General features: G+C 34.5%; 1 pseudogene; it reads right to left on the bottom strand.

Moving 5' to 3' along the window:
* Positions 1-18529: 18529 nt before the first annotated feature.
* Positions 18530-20512, bottom strand: LOC107025542 (annotated as a pseudogene).
* Between the last annotated feature and the right edge of the window lie 2371 nt (positions 20513-22883).

Here is a 22883-nt window from a genome sequence, read left to right as displayed (position 1 = left end):
AAAATTACCTAATATGTATTGATTTCTAGCCATGAATAAACTATTATTGGTCACATGAAAGTAAAACGTCAAAATTGGCTAAAGAAAACTATTGGCCACGTGCAAGTAAAAATATCAAAATTGGGGGGGGGGGGGATAAAGCGGTCTATTTTCTTATGTACTACTAGGTTTAAATAATTCTTTAAGTATCATTAGAGTAATTTTGATTATTTAAAGAGTCGACCCAGATAATATAAAGGTAAGGAGATTGTTTCTAATAGATGTTTTACTGAAGTTGAGAATAGAAAAATCATTTTTAAAAATGAAAAGATGAAGTGGAAGTCATATAATATAAAATGGAGAAAATTGCAGTAGCAATAATCAATAATATGATAATCAAAGCAAATTAGATAACAACAATAATATAATCGAAGATAACAGGAAAATAATACTCCCTCCGTTTCACAAAGAATGATTTGGTTTGACTTGACACGGAGTTTAAGAATATAAAGAAGAACTTTAAATCTAGTGGTCCTAAATTAAATGTATGTCAAATATACAAAATCTCTCTTTAGTCTTGTGGCCTTAAACATGACACGTGAAAATGTGAAATCAAAATGTTAAAAAGGAAAGATATCATTCTTTTTTAAACGGAAAGAGTAGTAAATATATATCCCTTCATATTATATCCCTCTACTACGCCCTCTTTTTAATCGTCTTTTTTTTTGCTTAACTACTAATATTACCATTAATTTAGCATGGCTTGGACCACCATCAATGCCACCACTTGCATCAACTTCGTCATCATTGTTGAAGGAAGTTGATAGAACATGTCAAAGGAACAGGTTCAATGCCGCTGACTGACGAGTTAGAGTTTGAGTCACACTAGGACTAGACTACTCAATTCTAATTTATGTAAGACTAAGCTGATGTATCGTGTATGAGGCTAAAGTCGAGTAGAATAAGGTATTTAAATTATAGTACTACTCATGTAAATAATATATTTGTGTTGTAGTAGGACTCATAGTATAGCTAGTATATGATTCTGCTCCTATATAAGGAGCATTCAACTCAAAAAATCATTCATCAATATAATGCTTGATTTCTCCATACTTTACGTGAGATTTTTACATGATATCAGAGCTTTAAAGATTTTTCGCTCTTTAACGTATTAGATCAAAATAAGAATAACTACAATATCAAATTGAAATGACCCCATCTAGTAACACTCTTTCTGCCTCCTCAGTTCATCATCTTATTTCACCCTGCTCCATTTATTACCCCAAATTCTTTTTTAGCTAAGACTTGAATTATCCTTGTTGTGAGTAGAATTTTACGGAGAAACTTAAAAATTCTTAAGTGTTAAGGTCACCAGATGTATCACCATGAGTTCCAAAAAGAACTAAATTGAAAATAGCAAAATTTAAAATTTTGCAAGTTATGCTTAAGTTAGGAGTTTTGGATCAATTTCAAACAACCATAACACATAGTAAAAGATAAGTTAGGTGTGTCATAAGATGAAAAATGAAAGATCTTTGAGTCCTCTTTCCAACTTCATCGAGTTTTCTAAATTCCAAGCTCTTGTTGTGACGAAAAGATAAAATCGAAAATCTAACAATAAAGAACACCAAGTTTAACGTGAAAAAATCCTTCAAATCGAAGGTAAACACCACGGGATCGATAAAATTCAAATTGCTTCACTATACCAATAAGAGGATTACAAATATTCTTCTAATGGCTACACAACAATTGCCAAAAGAGAACAACTACACCAACAAAAGATAAATAGAAAGAAACACCACTAAAACTCAGTTTCTGTTCGGGACCTATAGGATCTTGCTGACCTCAGAATTCGATCTCCACCGTTCAAATCAACCACCAAGATGTCAGGGAAAATCAGTCCAAATTAAAGCCCGATCCAACGGTTATTTAATCGAGAAACACGATCTGAACGTTACTGGTCGGAGAAAAGACTGCAGCAAAAGAACCCTTTTCTTTCTCGCTTTTCTCTTGTTGAAAGCTCTCTCAAAAACCTCTCTTATGTTCTAATGTCTTTCAAAGACAATACCGATGAGCAATTAATTACTCTCTCAAGACAATCCTCTATTTATAGAGTTGTGTTTTTCCTTATAAAGCCAAAACCAACTGCAAATAAGATTACTATTCCAATCCTTTTCCTAATAGAATTGGAAACCAAATAAAGAGAATAATTCCAATCCTTTTTCAATTAGGATTAGGTCATGGGCCTTTGGCTGGAACATGGGCAATAGCCCAACAGCTCTGAGTGAAAAATTACTGATTTAGTAACAATGCACAAACTTTGCAGCAGCTCCGCAATGGCTACGAGTTACGGAGCCAATACAAACCTTAATGGTGAAAATCATTCCGACTCCCAGCTCATTTTTTTTATTTCTTGAAGGGTATTTTAATCCTAAAAAGTCATAGGAGGTCATCTAAATTTCCCTAAACATATAGAAGAATAAGTTTTCATAAATCAATCCCTCTCATTTACTCCAAATATTCAATGCTCAAAATATTCAAGAAATGGCTAGGGTACATCTTCCAAGATTTTCCTTCAATTTCTTTAAGAAGATGTTCTTTCAGGTATGTAAACTTCCATAGGGTTGAATTTGTTCACCCACACACCAATCATGTTAATTTCAACGTTAAATTCATTCTAGAAATTTAAAAGTGCGATGTTCTTGTGTTCTTGAATTGGTCTCGGATTGAGGAGTTCTTGAGATTATTGCGTCGATTTATAGAGTTGTTTTGAGCTGGATTCTAGTGTACATGTTGGGTATATGAATCTAAAGAGAAATTGAGCAAAATAATCAAATTTATGTGAATCGGGGTTAGAAAATGAAGAAAGAAAAAGTCGAGCAAATTTGGCATCCCAGTCCGCGTCGCGTACCAGCCTCCCCGTTTCACAGAATTTTTCTTCGCGTTGCGGACAGGTCAAGGACCCTTCTACCTCAAAATTTATTTCGCAACAAAATATTTAAATGCATCTCCACGTCGCTAGCTTGCTTCTAGACAATGATTTCTTGATTGTTTCTCATGTTTAACTATCTAAGAATATTTGAACATCACAAGATCTTTTCTATCTCAAATCATAACCTTAATCATAATTAAAATTCAAAGTAGAGCTAAGATTTTAGTGTTGAGAGTTCTTCGAATATCTTTGAGAAAGTTCATTCGAGTCTTTTTGAGGAGTCTTCTACAATTTCTAATAACTTGTTTCAAGACTTGAGCAAGTGAGGATGAGAATCAGGAGAAGGTCGTCATGAGTCTACTTTATCATCACGAGATATATCATGAACCATAACTCTTGCATTCATAATGCACATTCAAGAAAGAGTTACGAGTAGAGTTCAAGGAAGTCTGTCAGTCCAATTATGAATCCTTTGAGATCAATTATCGATTATGAACTATGTTTTGAGAAAGTAGGTATGATAATGAGAAGAGTTGTATATCTGAGTTTCATATTGTTATTTAGACCCTACAGTCGAGTCTTTCTGCCCATAAATTTCGCATGAACTTCGTAAATTAAGCATCTTTGAGAGAATTAGTATTTTCAAGTTCTAATTCTTGAATATTGAGTTCTTAATCTCTTTTGAGATGAGTATTGAGTTCTTAATCTCTTTTGAGATTTTATCTTAATCATGGGACTATTACATATCACCCATGAAATCCTTGAGTTGAGTTGTTCATGACCATAGTTTCGCATAAACCCTATGGGTTGAACATTCTTGAGATGAGAAGTATCGTTGAGTCCTTGAGTTGAGTAGTTCATGCCCATAATGAGCCCTTTGAGTTGAGCATTCTTGAAACGAGTATTACCATTGAAGTTCTTGAGTTCTGAGCTATTGAGTCTCGAGTATTGAGTTTTATGTACAGTTATTGAAAATCTTGAATTGAGTCGTTCACGTCCATAATTCGGTATGAGAAGTCTTTTATAAATTTTTCTAAACTTATTTTAAGATTTCAGCACTTTAGTTGAGAAAGAGTAGATCGGGTTCATTTTCTTTAAAAGAAATATGAGAGCTAAGTATTTTCAAGGGTAAATGTTTTCACATTTAAAAAAGGAGCAAACTGAGATTTCCAAAAGTGTTTTGAGCAGTTTGAGTGACATCTCTTTTTAGAGAAAGATTTTGAGTAATAATCTCAAACCACAAAAAAGATTTATATTTTTAAACATATGAGTTGAGTAAATTTTGGGGAGTAGTATTGAGTATCGATATGGGGACGAGTTCAAAAAACTCAAGTCTCGATAAACCATGTAACCACCGTAGGTAGAAAGGGTCATACTTTGTAGATGATTTCTTAATGATTTTTAGCATATACTAGTGGATTCATTTGGTTGAGACGTCTTATACCTTGGCAAAGTATAGGACAGTTTTGACAACATGGGTGAGATGTTGTGTCATCACATAACTCACAGTGATGGTTGTCGGTTAGATTAACTCCCGCATAGTTATATTGTACTTTTATATACACATTGAGTATTATTATATTTTTCAATTTATTGAGTTGCTATCTACAGTTTTACAACTTTCCATATATATTGCATCTTTTACTGTTATTTTATCCTTGAGTATCATGAGTTGAGTACCTTTGAGTTAAGTATCATATCTTTCTTGAGTTGAGTTGAGTATCTTATTCTTGATATGAATTGAGTGAGTTCACAAAAGGTAAGTATATATGTTTCCGTTTTATCAAGTTTATGTCTATGTTTATGCTTTAAAACTCCCCTTACATGCTCGTACATTCCATGTACTGAACCATTTGACCTGCATCACTTCATGATGTAGATACATGTATTCAGGGTTATCAACAAGATCTTTGTTCATACCACATGGGGTTTGAGTTATTTATGGTGAGCCTCTTTACTTTCGGAGGGTTCCAGTTGCACTTGCAGTTATATCAATTGTTAGGATATCGAGGTCTTGTCCCGACTTCCATCTTTGTCAGTTAGAGGCTTCATAAATAGATAGTAGAGTTTAAGAAGTCTGTTTCATATATCTTGTTAAATGTTTTAAAAGACTTGAGTTGCCTAGTTTTGGCTAGTCTTGAACGTACAATTATATTTTGAGTTAATTATTTAAGTTTCAATGAACTTAATTCTCTTTTAAATGTTGTATGCTTAAATTATTCTCCCGCTTATAGTCACCCAGGATGAAGGTTCATTTGGGGACCAATAATGATTCTCGAGTGTCAGCCACATCCAGGTGTAGAATCCGATCGTGACACTCCATTAGATTGAAGGCAACGAATCATCTTCATCGAGGACACAATATCTCAATTAATTCAAGTGATGAGATCAACCTACTTCATCACAGAGAATGAACCAAATAAAGGTACATGTTCCATTAAACAGACTATTGAGAAAGTTGTAACAGTAGATAAGGATGCAGAAGACAACAATATTATTGATGACTGGGGGAGAATGATATTTTGCTAAGGATATGGAGATCTCAGACATATTAAAGAAGAAAGCATTTACCTGACTATAGGTTGCTCAATTACCAAGGAGATGTGGAGATTCTTGGAAAAAGTTTATCTTCAAGAAACAAAAGATAAGGAATTGCAACTCAACAACTGCAAAATGTGAGGTTAAGAACCAAAAAGATTGATGGATATATTAACGAATTCAAAGGCATATGTGATGTCCGTGCAACCATTCACAAGCCTGTAGATGAAGATATCAAATTAATTAATTTTGCTACAAGTCTAGGTCTTAACTATAAGATCTTCCTGTTATACTAGGTAAGACACCATATCTCACTCTTAATCAATTTGTTAATGTGCTCAGGGGTTTTCATACAAGGAGGATTAGAAAAAGTGTCACAACAAAATCATTACATAACTTTCTCTGCCCAAAGGGGTATGGAAAGAGGAAACTACTCTTAAAATGTTCACTCTACTATTGAATTATATATTTTTAATTAATTAGTCTTTTGATCACTTAAAAATTTATATTCTATATATAATTAAATTGAAGATAACTTTAATACTTTACATTAATATTATTGATATGTGCTTAAATGAAGTGACATTAATAATAAAATTTATTTTACTTTAACAAACTTAAGATGAAAATTTATTTTTAATCTAAATAAGATGAATATTTTTTATTCAAAAACGTCTGGCATAATTATGAGAACGCACACACAAAAATATTTAAACTAAATGAGATAAAAAAATTATTTTTAAGAGTAAATAGCTAAATTTGGCAAAGAAAATATAAAAAACTAAATTAAATAGAGTGTATTTTTGTAAAACAGACAACTTTTTCTTAGAAAGAATGTCAAATATAATATTGGAACATGACTTGTCTTCAAACCAAATGACCCCACATAACTTATTACACCTTTTATCCCGCATAAATTATATATATATTCCCTCATAAGTTATCTGAGTATTAATTATGTGGTATTACAAAAACACAATCAAACAACATATAAAATTAATACATGAATAACTTTTATACAACGTTTAAAAGTTTACCAAACATTCTATAAAATTAATATCTAAATAACTTTTATCTTATTTATAAGGGATAATACCCAAGTACCCCCTCAACCTATGCCTGAAATCTCAGAGACACACTTATACTATACTAAGGTCCTATTACCCCCCTGAACTTATTTTATTAATAATTTTTTACCCCTTTTCGACCTACGTGGCACTATCTTGTGGGCCCAATGATGATTGACTTTTTTTTTAAACTAGTGTCACGTAGGCTAAAAAGGGGTAGAAAATTACTTATAAAATAAGTTCAGGGGGGTAATAGGACCTTAGTATAGTATAAGTGTGTCTCTGGGATTTCGGACATAGGTTGAGGGGGTACTTGTGCATTTTTCCTATTTATAAATTAAACGTGATATATAACATTAATTAAGATATGAATAACCAAGTTATAATATAAAACAACCCATGATATATGTAAAATGTGATATTTTGATCCTAAACTTATTCGTTAACTTCCGGAACTCAAAGAGCTTTCTCCTTCTCTACACACTCTCTCTCCTCTGGCTTTGCTGCTTGTACAATTGGATTGATTGCAGCAGCAGTTGGGAAGAAGAAAGTAGGGCTAATGAATTAAAGGTAACAAAAAAATTTCAAAATGAAGAAAAAGTGACATAAATTTTAATTACTGAGTAGAAGTGATAATTTTAAGATTAGTGCTAATGACACTAATTTTAAAACCCTCAAGCTTTATTATTATTTACATAAAAGCGCTATTACCCTCCATTCCACACCCTCCGTTCTCTCCACCCTTCTGCCGCTGCCATCTCCTTGCCTTGTCATGGTAACCGTTGTCGTCACCACTTCCTCCTCTATCACAGCCTCAGTTTTTCCTCCATTGACATTACTCTCTTATCTTCCTCTTTTACCGTCATTGTTGCCACTTCCTTCTTCTCTACCTCTCACTCCAACAAAAACAACTTTTAGCTGCATTGAATATTGACACTACTAAAGAGTGCTAAAGCTTTTACCGACATCAATTAAGAGTCATTAGTAAATATAGCTAAAGCCTTTAGGAACATATATAAAGAGTGACAATTGCCGCTAAAAATACATATTTAGCGACAATTAGAAATTAAATGCCACTAATGATCATTTTTGTTGTAGTGTCTGCCTCCCAACAACCTTCACCTTCGTTGTTATCACCAACATCTTATTTGTCACTCTACCATTACCTCACTTGCTACAATAATCATTGTGTGGCAACAACTTCAGATAATGTGCTTGTGAGAATTGCTTATAAGTAGAATTACTCAAGAATTGATGTAATCTTGGTATGCAATCATTTGGGAATGATTCAATATTTGAGTTTGATGTGTTCTACCATTGTTACGAATGATGGAGCAGAGTAACTTTTGACGGCAGATTTAGAATTTGTGAAGATAATGCGGAGAAGCTCATATATTAGCAAAGGCGATAGCCATTGAAGAAATTGTGCAAAGCGTTTTCAAAATTTAGAAGATCTTTTTGAAAAGTGAAATAGCATTCTTGAAAGATGGTTGGGTACGTGCATTGTGCCAAAAAAAAATATGAGGCTCTGCTTGAAAGAATTATGCGACTTAAAATTTGAAGTTGCCTTCGCTAGTACTACCAAAAGTTGTCAATTATAATTTATATTATATGTGATCTGAAATTTGAAGTTGCCTTTGCTAGTGTTACCAAAAGTTGTCAATTATAGTTTATAGGTGAACAAATGCATAATTCCAGATGGATTATGTCACTCCACATTCCAGATAGTTTTTTATTATCTTTTCCCCTAATCAAGAGTTAACTATACAGAGGTTTAGGATCTTTTTAGACAGAGGCTTGTACATTTTTCATGGTACACATAAAAATAGTAGGAGCATTAGTGAAACCCAAGGCATCACCAACCGTTCTATAATACGATTATATTAGTCTCACTATATCTATTTTCCTATAGTTTGCTTCTTAGAGCACCGTATTATATTTAAAAAACTATCTTTATACTGTAGTGTTTGAGAAACACCTAAAAAAAATTTCATACAAAATAATAAAACTCGTCGCAAAACATGTGAAATTGACACACAATTTTTTACTTATATGCCTAGGTTTACAATTGTTCAATCAAATATTTTTAAAAAGTTACATATTAAACATGAAATACTGACATGGCAAAATAATGTCGTTCACTTTCTCGGACAAATTAAATGAATCTCAAATAATACTCTTTTTTTTACCAAAGAAAATTTTCTCATTGACATATACTAACAATAAAGTTTTAAAAATAAAAAATAGTTAAAAATCTATATTCTGAAAAGTGTACACCACTAGTACAAGCCAAAAATATCACCCATGAAATCAAGATATGAATCTTACTAAAGCCATACTTCATTTTTTTCAATTTTAAATTAATGCCACCCAAAATCTTCAATTTTTCAGATATCTTAAAATGTGGCACATATTAAACACAAAGTATTGTGACGAAATAATGTTACTCACTTTCTCGAGCAAATTAACTGGATGTCAAATAGCCAAAAAGAATTTATCTTTTTCTCTAACTGACTATACCACCAATAAAGTTGTAAACTATGAAGAGTATTGACAGCTAGTATAAGCTAAAAATATCACCCATGAGACCAAGATAATGTATCTACTAAAGCCGTGTTTTATTATTTTATTTTAAATTTAGATTAATGCATCCAGAATTTTCAATATTCCAAATCATGACCAGAATCCCCATATCATATTTTGATTGAAATATGACATGATTAGCCAATTGTTTATTCATATTTTTTGAAGTGTAACAGATAAGTTTGCTTTAGTTTACAAAGTCAAAAAGGTCAGCAATCAACCTCAATCTCCTTGGCAAAGTTGATCCATTTTGCATTCAATAATGTTTAGTGACTTGTACATTTATCCAAGTCAAAAGTGAGTGAAAATTGGGGATTATGAATTTGTTCCCGTTTCTAGGAGAAGGAATGCAGTCATATGAAAGTAGGGATAGGCATAAATACGGAAAAAACAAAGAAAAGAATGTGCACCCCTATCTAAAAGAGTATCAAGGACGATTTTAGCAATCAGTGGCTAGCAAGGAAAACTGTAAACCTCAAACCTGTGACCACCCTCGGAGGAGGGGGGGGGGAGGGGGGTGTTGCCAATCTGTGTTATGAAAATCAGAAATTTCTGGTTGTAATAAATCATTCAGAAACACGAAGTAACTGAGATTTTTAGAACCAGTAAATAAGATGAACAGAAATTTATTTGTAAAAAATAATTGAATCTGTAAAACTTACCATAATCTGGAATACTCTTTTTGATAATTTAGGAAGAAAATCAAGTCCACTGAATTCACAGTGTCCCCTTAAGGAAATTATTCCCCTCTAGTATCCGAGTTTTGATTTAGAATATAACCTCCCAGGGTAAAATGATCTTAATCAGTAGAGTATAGATACCAAAAACTCTACTGTCAGCGAATCAATCCACAACAGGAAAGTACACGAAGAAATATGTGTTTTTTAAGAAGAAGGAAGATCAGAAAATTCGTTGGGAAATATTCTGAAGACTGAATGGTATTTATAGGCAAGAAGAATATATTCTGAAAGGTTGCAACTCTTTCAGAATTGACACGACCATTAATAAAAGGTTGCAAACTTTCAAATGGTATTGACTGTTCCTGAAAGTTGCAACCTTTCAGAAAAGTGGCGGGAATTTTTAAATATAACGGAATTTAAAACGGGTCATGCGCGCGGATCCGAGTCGGGTTGGGTTAACTAAAAAGTTGAAAACATTTCGGTTAACTTCTGTTATCAACTAATTAATTGAAAATAATTTTTGGCCATTTAATTAATTAAATAAATAATTAAAATAAATTTGTCCAAAAAATTATCTCTCGATCGATCATTTGCCAAAGCCAAAGCCAAAGCCGAAGCCGAAGCGAGCGAGCGACGACGACGACGGCGCGAGGGGGGTCCCTCTTTCCAACCCTTTTAACAATTAATAGGAGTGTTTATTTATTTAAACTCTCCTATTTTCATTTCCATTACCGATGAGGGACTATTGCCTTTTTCATTAAAGCATTAGAGGACTTTTCAAGTTCCCAACCTTTCAAGTTCTAAACTTTTCAAATTCCTCTCCTTCCCTCTAATTCCCATCAATTCTTGCTACATACCCAACAATCCCCCACATTGATGGGGAATAGTTATAACATAGGAATGCACGGACAATTGTGTACTTTACAATCAAGGATTAATTGCATCTGGATAAGTAGGTTTCCCCTTGGACTTTCCGTAGTGAACATATGTCGGATATACTCGGTCAATCGGTAGATGTGATATCTTTGAACTGTCGAACTTTGGTGTATACCTAGACAACCATATGTCACACAATTAACCCTTTACTGTTTATGATTCTTACGGTTGTGTTCGTTTCAGCCATGAACACCTCCTGGTTTCATGAGTGTATAGAGAATAGGCTTTTGACATAGAATTCTCTTTGAAGCGGCTTCCACTTCACACTCACATAGGTGATTTCTAACCGTGTCATCTCGTAGATACACTATTTGGTCAAATCTACCAAACTTAGCAAATCATTAAAAACTTTAAGCTTTATTACCTCATTAACAAGCCTTAAAGTCTTAACCTTTTCCTGAACATTGTCTTCATCATGAGAATGGATTGAGTTAATTGACAATGTCGAACCGTCAGCCACAACTTTGTTTTTCTCCTTGAATCTAGCTCTTGGGATCTCCAGTCTGCTAGATAGAGTTACCGTCATGCTGACTTGTCCTAAGCCGTAAACCCATTCCCTTAGATGATCTTTCAACTGCCTCTCTCACTAGGCCTTTCGTTAGTGGATCTGACACATTATCGCTTGACTTTACATAGTCAATTGTGATAATTCCACTAGAGAGCAGTTGTCTTATGGTGTTATGTCTACGTCGTATATGACGAGACTTCCCGTTGTACATAACGCTCCCTGCCCTACCTATTGCTGCTTGACTATCGCAATGTATGCAAATTGGTCCGACAGGTTTGGGCCAGAATGGAATATCCTCTAGGAAATTCCGAAGCCATTCTGCTTCTTCACCAGCCTTATCCAAAGCAATGAATTCAGATTCCATTGTGGAGCGAGCAATACATGTCTGTTTGGAAGATTTCCAAGAGACAGCTCCTCCACCAAGTATGAATACATAACCACTCGTGGATTTTACATCATTTGACCCGGTGATCCAATTTGCATCACTATATCCTTCAATCACAGCAGGATATTTATTATAATGCAAAGCATAATGTTGTGTCCATTTTAGATAACCCAACACACGTTTCATAGCCATCCAGTGAGTTTGATTCGGATTACTAGTGTACCGACTCAGTTTACTAATAGCACATGCTATATCTGGTCGTGTGCAATTCATAATATACATCAAACTTCCCAACACTCTGGCATATTCCAATTGAGAGTCACTTTGACCTTCATTCTTTTTAAATGTACAACTTAAATCAATTGGAGTTTTGACTACATTGAAATTCAAGTAATTGAACTTATCCAATACTTTTTCAATATAATGAGATTGAGATAATGCTAGTCCCTGGGGAGTTTTGATAATCCTGACCCCTAAGATCAAATCAGCAACTCCTAAGTCTTTCATATCGAACTTGCTGGACAACATGCGCTTAGTAGCATTTATATCGTCAATTTCTTTACTCATTATTAACATGTCATCAACATACAAACAAACAATGACTTCATGATTCATAACGTTTTTAATGTAAACACATTTATCACATTCGTTAATCTTGAATCCATTTGCCAACATTATTTGATCAAATTTAGCATGCCATTGTTTGGGTGCTTGCTTGAGTCCATAAAGTGACTTCACAAGTCTGCACACTTTCTTTTCTTTACCAGGAACTATAAACCCTTCAGGTTGTTCCATGTAAATTTCTTCCTCTAACTCTCCATTTAAGAAGGCTGTCTTTACATCCATTTGGTGGATTTTAAGATCATGCACTGCTGCTAGTGCTATTAACATCCTAATTGATGTTATCCTTGTTACTGGAGAGTATGTGTCAAAGTAGTCCAGACCTTCCTTTTGTCTGTACCCTTTGACTACCAGTCTAGCCTTATATTTGTCAATAGTCCCATCAGGTTTCATTTTCCTTTTAAAGATCCATTTTGATCCTAAAGGTTTATTTCCTGGAGGAAGATCAGTCAATTCCCAAGTGTGATTGCTTAAAATTGATTCAATCTCACTATTGACTGCTTCTTTCCAATAAGTTGACTCTGACGAAGACATAGCTGCTTTAAATGTTTGAGGCTCATTTTCAAGCAATAGTGCTACAAAATCTGGTCCGAAAGAAACAGATTTTCGTTGTCGAGTACTTCGCCTAGGTTCCTCACTAGTTAGAATATTTTCCATTGATTCTTCTCGTGGTCGTTTAGGTCTTTCACTTGTTGACTCACTTTCAGTTTTATACGGATAAATGTTTTCAAAAAACTCTGCATTATCTGATTCAATTATCGTATTAACATGAATCTCAGGATTATCAGATTTGTGAACCAAAAATCGACAGGCTTTACTATTCACAGCATACCCAATAAAGACACAATCTATTGTTTTGGGTCCAATTTTAACCCTCTTAGGTAAAGGAACCTCTACCTTGGCTAAACACCCCCACACTTTGAAATATTTCAAGTTGGGTTTTCTTCCTTTCCACAACTCATATGGAATTGATTGTGTTTTTCGATGGGGTACTCTATTGAGTATTTTATTAGCTGTAAGGATGGCTTCCCCCCAAAGATTTCGCGGTGAACCAGAATTGATCATTAAGGCATTCATCATTTCCTTTAATGTTCTGTTCTTCCGTTCTGCCAAACCATTTGACTGTGGTGTATAAGGTGCAGTAGTTTGATGAATAATACCATATTCCAAACATATCTCTGCAAAAGGAGATTCATATTCTCCACCCCTATCACTCCGAATCATTTTTATCTTTAGATTCAATTGGTTTTCCACTTCATTTTTGTATTGCTTAAATGCATCAATTGCTTCATCCTTACTATTAAGCAAATATACATAACAAAATCGAGTGCAGTCATCAATAAAAGTTATAAAATACTTTTTCCCACCACGAGATGGTGTTGACTTCATATCGCATATATCTGTGTGAATTAAGTCTAAAGTTTTAGAATTTCTTTCAACAGACTTGTAAGGATGTTTAACAAACTTACTTTCCACACAGATTTCACATTTCGACTTATCGCATTTAAAATCAGGCAATACTTCTAGATTAACCAATTTTCGCAAGGCTTTGTAATTTACATGTCCCAAACGGGCATGCCATAAATCACTTAACTCCAATAAGTAAACAGAAGCAGAATTTTTATTAATACTGTCAATAACCATTACATTTAGTTTGAAAAGACCCTCATTGAGGTAGCCCTTTCCTATGAACATTTCATTCTTACTTATTACAGCTTTATCACTAACTAGGACACACTTAAACCCGTTCTTAACGAGTAGTGCAGCAGAAACTAAATTCTTCCTAATAGTAGGGACATGCAGAACATTGTTTAAAGTCAACACTTTGCCGGATGTCATTTTCAACATTACTTTCTCAGTTCCTGCAATCCTTGCTGTTGCTGTGTTTCCCATGAATAAATCTTCATCGTACTCAGCAGGAGTGTACGTTGCAAAGGCTTCTTTTGCAGAGCAAATATGTCTAGTGGCACCTGAGTCGAGAAACCACTCCTTGGGATTTCCAACTAAGTTACACTCCGATATCATTGCACACAAGTCATCTGCATCTTCCATCTTTTCCACGATGTTTGCTTGACTTTTGCCTTTGCCTTTGTTTTTGTCCTTTCTTGGAGCATGACAATCAGAAGATCTATGACCAGCCTTGCCACAATTATAACAGTTGCCTTTGAATTTCTTCTTGGCCTGTTCTGACTTCTGCCCGTTGGACTTCTTTCTCTTTTTGTCTTTGGTAGGAGCTTCTTCAACAATATTAACTCCAATGATTGTTGAACTCTTACGCGACTTCTTTTCGGCATTTCTGTTATCTTCCTCAATCTTGAGACGAATCACAAGATCTTCAAGCTTCATTTCTTTACGCTTGTGCTTTAGATAATTCTTGAAATCATTCCACGAAGGAGGCAACTTCTCGATCATTGCAGCCACTTGAAAAGCTTCATTTACTACCATATCTTCAGCAATCAGATCATGGAGAATAAGTTGAAGTTCCTGCACTTGTGATCCAACAGTTTTACTATCTACCATTTTATAGTCTAAAAACTTTGCGACCACAAACTTTTTCAAGCATGCATCTTCTGTCTTATATTTCTTCTCAAGTGCATTCCACAACTCTTTTGAAGTTGTTATTGCACTATAGACATTATATAAGTCATCCTCTAAAGCACCCAAAATGTATCCTTTACATAGGAAGTCTGACTATTTCCATGCTTCAACAATCATAAATTTTTCCCTGTCTGGCATATCATCAGCAGGTACTGGAGTATCTTCACTTGTAAATTTCTGCAGACCAAGAGTGGTAAGCTAGAAAAATACTCGTTGCTGCCATCCTTTGAAATTCACACCTGTGAATTTACCCGGTTTCTCTGCTTGTGATACAAGAGTTCGGGTTGGTGCAGCAACAACCACTGTAACACCAGTGTTTTCTATTTCTGATAAACAAAATTGATACAATAAAAGTAAGAAATAAATTATAATTGCAGACTTAAAGGAGTATAAAATCACAAAGATTTTTGTCTCCACCAGAAACACAGCTTTATATAATTTCCTTAAGATTGTTGCCAATCTGTGTTATGAAAATCAGAAATTACTGGTTGTAATAAATCATTCAGAAACACGAAGTAACTGAGATTTTTAGAACCAGTAAATAATAATGTTCCTGAAAGTTGCAACCTTTCAGAATAGTGGCTGGAATTTTTAAATATAACGGAATTTAAAACGGGTCACGCGCGCGGATCCGAGTCGGGTCGGGTTAACTAAAAAGTTGAAAACATTTCGGTTAACTTCTGTTATCAACTAATTAATTGAAAATAATTTTTGGCCATATAATTAATTAAATAAATAATTAAAATAAATTTGTCCAAAAGATTATCTCTCGATCGATCATTTGCCAAAGCCAAAGCCAAAGCCGTAGCCGTAGCCGTAGCCGAAGCCGAAGCGAGCGACGCCGCCGCCGCCGCGAGGGGGGTCCCTCTTTCCAACCCTTTTAACAATTAATAGGAGTGTTTATTTATTTAAACTCTCCTGTTTTCATTTCCATTACCGATGAGGGACTATTGCCTTTTTCATTAAAGCATTAGAGGACTTTTCAAGTTCCCAACCTTTCAAGTTCTAAACTTTTCAAATTCCTCTCCTTCCCTCTATTTCCCATCAATTCTTGCTTCATACCCAACAGGGGGTAAATCTCTAACCTCAAAAATATTCATAACTCAGCCATCTCATCAAGTATATTACCAACCAACATGCCACGGTCAATGAGCGTGGCGAGTACTTGTCTCTCTCACATCAAACTACTTCAATTTATTTACCTCCATACGTTCCACATAAGGGTGTCAAATGAGCGGGTTGAATTGAAATTGAAAATATTACAATGGATTGAATATAAATGGGATCGAATCTTGACCCGCTCAAATTTACTTTATGGACAAAAAAATGAGTCCACCATTTTGACCCAATTAATAAAAATAATTTAACATATTGATATTTAACTTTTTATAATCACAATTTGAGTTTCCGCTCAAGAATTTTTTTATTAAAAAAGTAATAAATGAAAAGATAAATCCTAAAATATGTTAAATAGATAATAATTCATACTTCCAACATAGGAACATATAAAATTGGAGTCAATTGAAGATTCTCTTCAGATGAGTTAAGCTTGAATGGATTGAAATTAAACCCAATTCAAATTATTTTGAGCCCAATCCCTAAAATTCTGAACGGATTAGACGGATTACATATATTTGAGTTCATTTTGACACCTCTAGTTTCTGCGAATATTTACAAAGATATCAATAGTTTTTGGTACTACATCATTTTGACACCCCTAGTTTCTGCGAATATTTACAAAGATATCAATAGTTTTTGGTACTACATCATGTAACTGTCACACCCAATATAAGCTACTTCGATGAATTAGACCTGCAAAATCTTAATATATGCAGAACTCTAATAGTGAATCAGAAAAGAGACAATAAAAGGTCATCTAAGCAACATAGTACCATGTGATGAAGAGATTTCACCTCCTTCTATGTCCCGCACTAATATGAAAAGCAACCTATTCATCTGACCATATCTTCAGAATTAGTAGCCTACAGATACTGCTTGGAGTACCCTCACATGACAATATGGATACAGCTTAGAGTAGCCAGCTTATGATATCATGTTATATTTAAGTGCCCATAAATTAGTTTGGAACATTTTACATGAATGTGCAGTGTGTTAAAGCATCTAACCTGACGAAACTTGAATTTAAAAAAGAACTTAACAGGATTACAAGTGAACAACTTCGTGATAGAAGCAAGAAAAGAAAGAAACAACTTCACTAACCACTTCATCAGCTAAAGAATAAATAAATTTTTACAATTTGAGCACGTCATTATATATACCATCCTAAGGAGCCTGAGAGAATAAGTTCCAATGCTTTTCAATTGACCTTACAAGACTAAAATACTAGGGCATACTTTAATTTTAAACTTATGAGGTTCTCAAATTACCTGTTGCACCGCGGCTGCTGGCACGGAGTTAGCCGGGGCTTCCCATAGTAAGCCACATGATATTAGGGTGCCCTTGCATCCCGTGTTGCATTTCACAACTACAACATTGTTTGACACATAAACTTCACAATGGAAAGACTTATTATCAGCCAAACACTACCAACAGCATCCACGAACAACCTCGCAAACAAAAAGCAAAGTAACAACCGTTTTAGGATATATACGTATGTATATATATATATACATATATATATATATGTGTGTGTGTGTGTGTGTGTGTGTGTGTGTGTATATATATATATATATATATATATATATATCCTTTGTCGTTTTACATTAAAAGAAAACCATCATTCATCATTTCTTTCAGAATTCACATGTATTAAAAAAAAGTGCAGTTTAAGCTGTTAGAGAAGACAAAAAAACCCTTACCTCAAAAATTTTAAAATAAAGGATCTAAGAGAGTTGAAATACTTTCTTGGAATAGAATTTGTAAGATCAGACAATGGAGTAGTCATGAATCAAAGGAAATATGCACTTCAACTCATTTAAGAAGTCGGTTAGTCCAGAGAAAAACTGTTGGACCACCTACGGATATAAATATAAAGTTTACATCAAGGCAGTATGATGAACAAACTAGACAAAATCAGGAATAACCTCTAACAAATCAATTCATTTATTAAAAAAATACTTGGGAAGTTGTTATATCTAAACATGACAAGGCCTGACGTTTGTTTTAGTGTTCAAACCTTAAGTCAGTTTCTGCATCAACCAAAAAAATCTCATATGGATGCTGCACTTAGAGTTGTCAAATACATAAAAGGAAACCAGGGCAAGGTATATTGCTATATACTAATTTTAGTAGTGAAATTACAACTTTTGTGATGCAGATTGTGCAGCATTTTCTCTGGCGTTAAGTCTGTGACTTGATATGTGATTAAACTTGGAGAGTCAGTAATCTCTTGGAAATCTAAGAAGCAAACCATTGTGTCAAGGAGCTCAGCTGAAGCTGATATAGAAGCTTAGCTTCAACTGTTACAGAGTTGGTTTAGTTGGTAGTAATGCTGAATGAGTTCAAATGCTGAGGTACACTTACCAGTTCTAGTATATAGTGATAGCAAGTATGCAATTCAATTAGCCTCTAATAGAGTCTATCATGAACATACTAAACACATTGAGGTTTCTTGAACATATTTGTACCACCTAGCTTGAGGGGGAGTATTTAGATAATTGAAAGTGTGGAGTTAGTTAGGGGTATTTCAAGAAGATAGTTAGGAGTTAGTTACAAAGTTAGGTAAGTTAGTTAGAAAGAGTCTGTAAATACATAGTCTTATTCATTGTAATATACAACTTCAATAAGGATATACAATCTTTATCTTCTATAATTTAATTGTATTCTTGTCGATTAAAAAATAACTTCAATAATAATATTGCTTGGCTTTTGTAACAGAAATTCAAAAATTTGGGAAAGAAGCAAGCTTTGCAATGCCACAATGAACTCCAACATCTTTAGCAATTCTCATATATCCTTCATCACCCCAACTACTCCCCCGTTAATTCTTCACTATTCACCATCTTCTTCACTTGTCCCATAACCTATCACTATCATTGCATGATTCAAGCAAGGGTTACAACTTCCATCATATGTCCCACTTCCGTACATATGAAAATCCTGGTTGGCCTCAATACCAACAGAAATTGGTTGATTAACTACAACTTGCAGCAACAATGACTCTCTAGATGCATGGTACAACGTTGTAGCCATTGATAGACACTGGTACAGATGATTGTTCAGCCTTGCAAACTTTTTGAGCTTCTTCGTAAGGATAGTTAGTCTCTGCGGTAACTCCCCAGCCATTATTCTCAAGTAAGAAGTCGTAGGCGATAGTCATTAGTCCGCCCTTGCAACCTTTGTTCTATTAAGAATTTATCGCCAACTTAATTATTTACTTAAGATAAGTCAAGAAAACTCTAGAATATTTCAAAGTTGTGGAGAATTGAAGTAAGATCTCTAGAATGAGTATTTCACAAAGAATGGTCTAAAAATGTTCTAGAAAGAATAGTTCTAGAAAAAGATAGCTAGAAATATCCTGGAATATAGTAGTATGTTTCTCTCTAGATTCTTCCATCACCTTCTATAAATAGAGGTGGTCCATTTGAGTTGTAACCAAGCAAGAAACAAAGTAACCAAATAAGTAAGAAATTAAGTGTGAGAGCTAAAGTAAGGAGTGTTGCTGAAGCAAGCAACAAGTGTGATCAAGATTGTAAGACCCAAGCGAGTCCTTACTTTGATATAATAAAACTAATTCAAGTTGTGAGAAATCGATAGTGACTATTGTCTCAACAAACAAAAATATTCAACATGTTCTGCATAAAGCAATCCAATAGTTGTTGTTCCGAAAGTGATATTAGTTCCTTGTTTGCTATTTTATATGCTCAATCTATATCCGTGACCGCAGAAAATACCCAACAACATCCTTTACATTTATTTTAAAACAAGTACATACCTAGTTTATAAATATCGAAAATTGAACTTTGAAATTTCCATTAATTATAGTTACACATGATGATTATGACATATAGTATGTTCTAGAGCACATAAATACTCTGTCTATTCAAAAATAGTTTTCACGTTTTAAAATTACAATTTAGATATTTAATAACTATATAAAAATTAAATAACTACAAATAGGAATTTTTTGACAAAAATATATATGATATTAAATTATTTATTATAATCCACATACTATATAGTCTGATTCTTAAAAAGCAAAAGATGCATGAGAAACACTTTAAGACGAATATACTTGACCACAACTCAAGTGAAACTAATAAGAATTTGAACTGGTCTTACCATATACATGTTGATCCTTGATTGCCGTGACACTGCCTCTCTTTCTCCAGTTCATGCTAAATGGAAGTTCAATCACACTATTATATGAAGTGTCAAGCCCCATAAATGATGCTGTAAATTCTTCAGTGGTCAGATCAACATATTTAATGATGGCTAGATTATAACGCTGAGTTCTGTTTTGGTTTAATGATTTGATGAACTCAACGTTTTCCTTGAATGTTTAGAAGCGATATTCCTTTTCTTATATCATCTTTGTATACTCGTTCTTCCAAGCTCAAACCATTTGAAACGGAATTGCTACTTTTTTCTTGTTATTGATAGAGTGGTATTCTCCGCCCCTATCAAATAAAGTAGAGGGGGAGAACTGGAAGAGAGAAGGAAAAAGCACACACACACACACACACACACACGCACGCACGCACACGCACACGCGCACACGCACGCAGACGCACACACACACACACACACACACACACACATATATATATATGTACATGTGTGTGTGTGTGTGTGTGTATATGTGTGTGTGTGTGTATATATATATATGTGTATATATGTGTGTGTATGTGTGTGTATATATATATGTGTGTGTGTGTATATATGTGTATGTATATATATATACACACACACATATATATGTGTGTGTGTGTGTGTGTGTGTGTGTATNTCTCTTTCTCTCTCTCTCTTTATATATATATATATATACATATATATATTTTTGATTGGTACCTCAGTCCCTTTGGTTGGGCATTGGTGCAACATTACCTATTGATAAATCCCTAACTTTAGGTCTTTCTTAAATTTTTTAATTGATTCAATTGTGAACTAACACGACATGTGTATCTAGGGAATAGTTTCTTCAAATCGAATTCTTCACCCTCTTCTTTTTGAATTCGAAAGAGCAAGGTCTTACTTATTCAGGGGCATGAAAGACAAATAAAGGGATCAGGAAGCTCTATGATCGGAAAAAGAGAAGGGTGTCACCGTTCTCGATGCGTGACATATCTCTAGTTGAATATTGAAGCTTTTTTGAATTCGAAAGAGCGAGGTCTTACTTGTTCAGAGGGCATGAAAGACAAATAAAGGAATGAGGGGGATCTATGATCGGAGAAGAGAAGGGTGTCACCGTTCTTTATGCGTGACATATCTCTAGTTGAATATTGAAGTGTTAACTCTTGCCTGGCAAATTGACAACCGCAGCTTCGAGGAAAGAGAAGTACCCAAACAAACTAAAATCACAGCATGGAGGCTCTATGATCGGAGAAAGAGAAGGGTGTCACCGTTCTTGATGCGTGACAAATCTCTAGTTAAATATTGAAGTGATAACTCTTGCCTGGCAAATTGACAACCGCAACTTCGAGGAAAGAAAAGTACCCAAACAAACTGAAACCACAGCATCCAAGCTACTTCAAGATGCCAATACCTTCTCAACTTCACAAACAGTACGCTCACATCCGTTCACATCCGTAGTGTTTTTTTACAGGTAAGAGATCCAGATCAGCAAATACAACAAATGCTTAAAAACATGAGTCGAACTATCGAACATTATCAAAACTACTGTATGACTATAGCAGACTGCTTCTTAGAACATCCTTGATCTCATTCCCTCTTCCTTCTCATGTTTGGTGGGTTCATCAGGTGGATAACAAAATATCAACAGATAACACAAAATTTCATTACTCGCGACACCTTCACACACCTAAAGCTCATGGGCAGAAATAGATAAGAAAGCCAGAAAACATGGAAGAGGCCCTCTTCTCATTTTGAATGATCCAATTTCCTAACAGCATCGAATACAGAAAGCAACACCTATAAGGGAAGAAGCAGAAGCTTGATATATCGTGGTTTCACGGTATTATTAATACTTTTTCCTTAAGTTTAGTGTGTCCAAAAGACTTTTTGTGCTAATTTTTATATAAGTTTCTTTTTATTTTGCAGGAAATCTGTCCAAAGCTGAATGCGGAGATTTTGAGCGAAAAATGCAGAAGAGACCACCTACGGAGCTTATGACGGTCCGTCGTGCTTGTGACGGTCCGTAGGTGGCAGCGTAGTGCAGCTGCTGAAGGAAGATGGGGAAGTCTGACCAAGTGTGGGGTTACGAAGCTTGTGACGGTCCGTCGTGTCTATGACGGTCCGTCCTGCAGGTTCGTCATGAAGTACAGAGAAGTGATCCCAGTACCCATATTTGAAGAGTTGAAGTGTTTTGAAACGAAGTCCCTCGACGGACCGTTGTGCCTATGACGGTCCGTCATACTTGCCGTCGAGGGTAATGCAGAAGAGCATCAGAAGAAATTGCATAAGTATGGGACGACGGAGTCCATGACGGTCCATCGTGACCATGACGATCCATCGCGAGGTCTGTCGACCCAGCCGCGTTTTGGCAGATTTCCAGCAAATAAAGTCCTTGTTTAATTAGGTTTTTATTTTTTATAAATAGTTCGAAAAACCTCGTTTTTGAGGTTAGACTCTTAGACGGTTAGACTCTGGATTGTTAGACATCATACTATTAGACTTTGTGTATTAGTGTAAGATTCTTGATAATTTTAGACTTGTGATTATCATTGATTGTTGGTGATTCGTGGTGATTAATCAAGCAAACTTTTGGATTTTACTCTTTCTCATTGAAGTAAGTACATGAATTCTTATTTAATATATTTGAATATTGTGATTATCACTATGGGTAACAAAACTCCATAACTAGGGTTGTGGGAACCATAGGCAAATAATGAGATAAAACTTAACTAAAACAACAATTCTAGAATAGTGTCTTACATGTATTAATAATTCTTTCGCTTAGAAGTCTTTTTAACGGATG

The sequence above is a fragment of the Solanum pennellii genome, chromosome 7 (assembly GCF_001406875.1).
Source record: "Solanum pennellii chromosome 7, SPENNV200".
Lineage (NCBI taxonomy): Eukaryota > Viridiplantae > Streptophyta > Magnoliopsida > Solanales > Solanaceae > Solanum > Solanum pennellii.
Note: the sequence above shows the minus strand (reverse complement) of the source record. Positions and strands in the feature narration are given on the sequence as shown.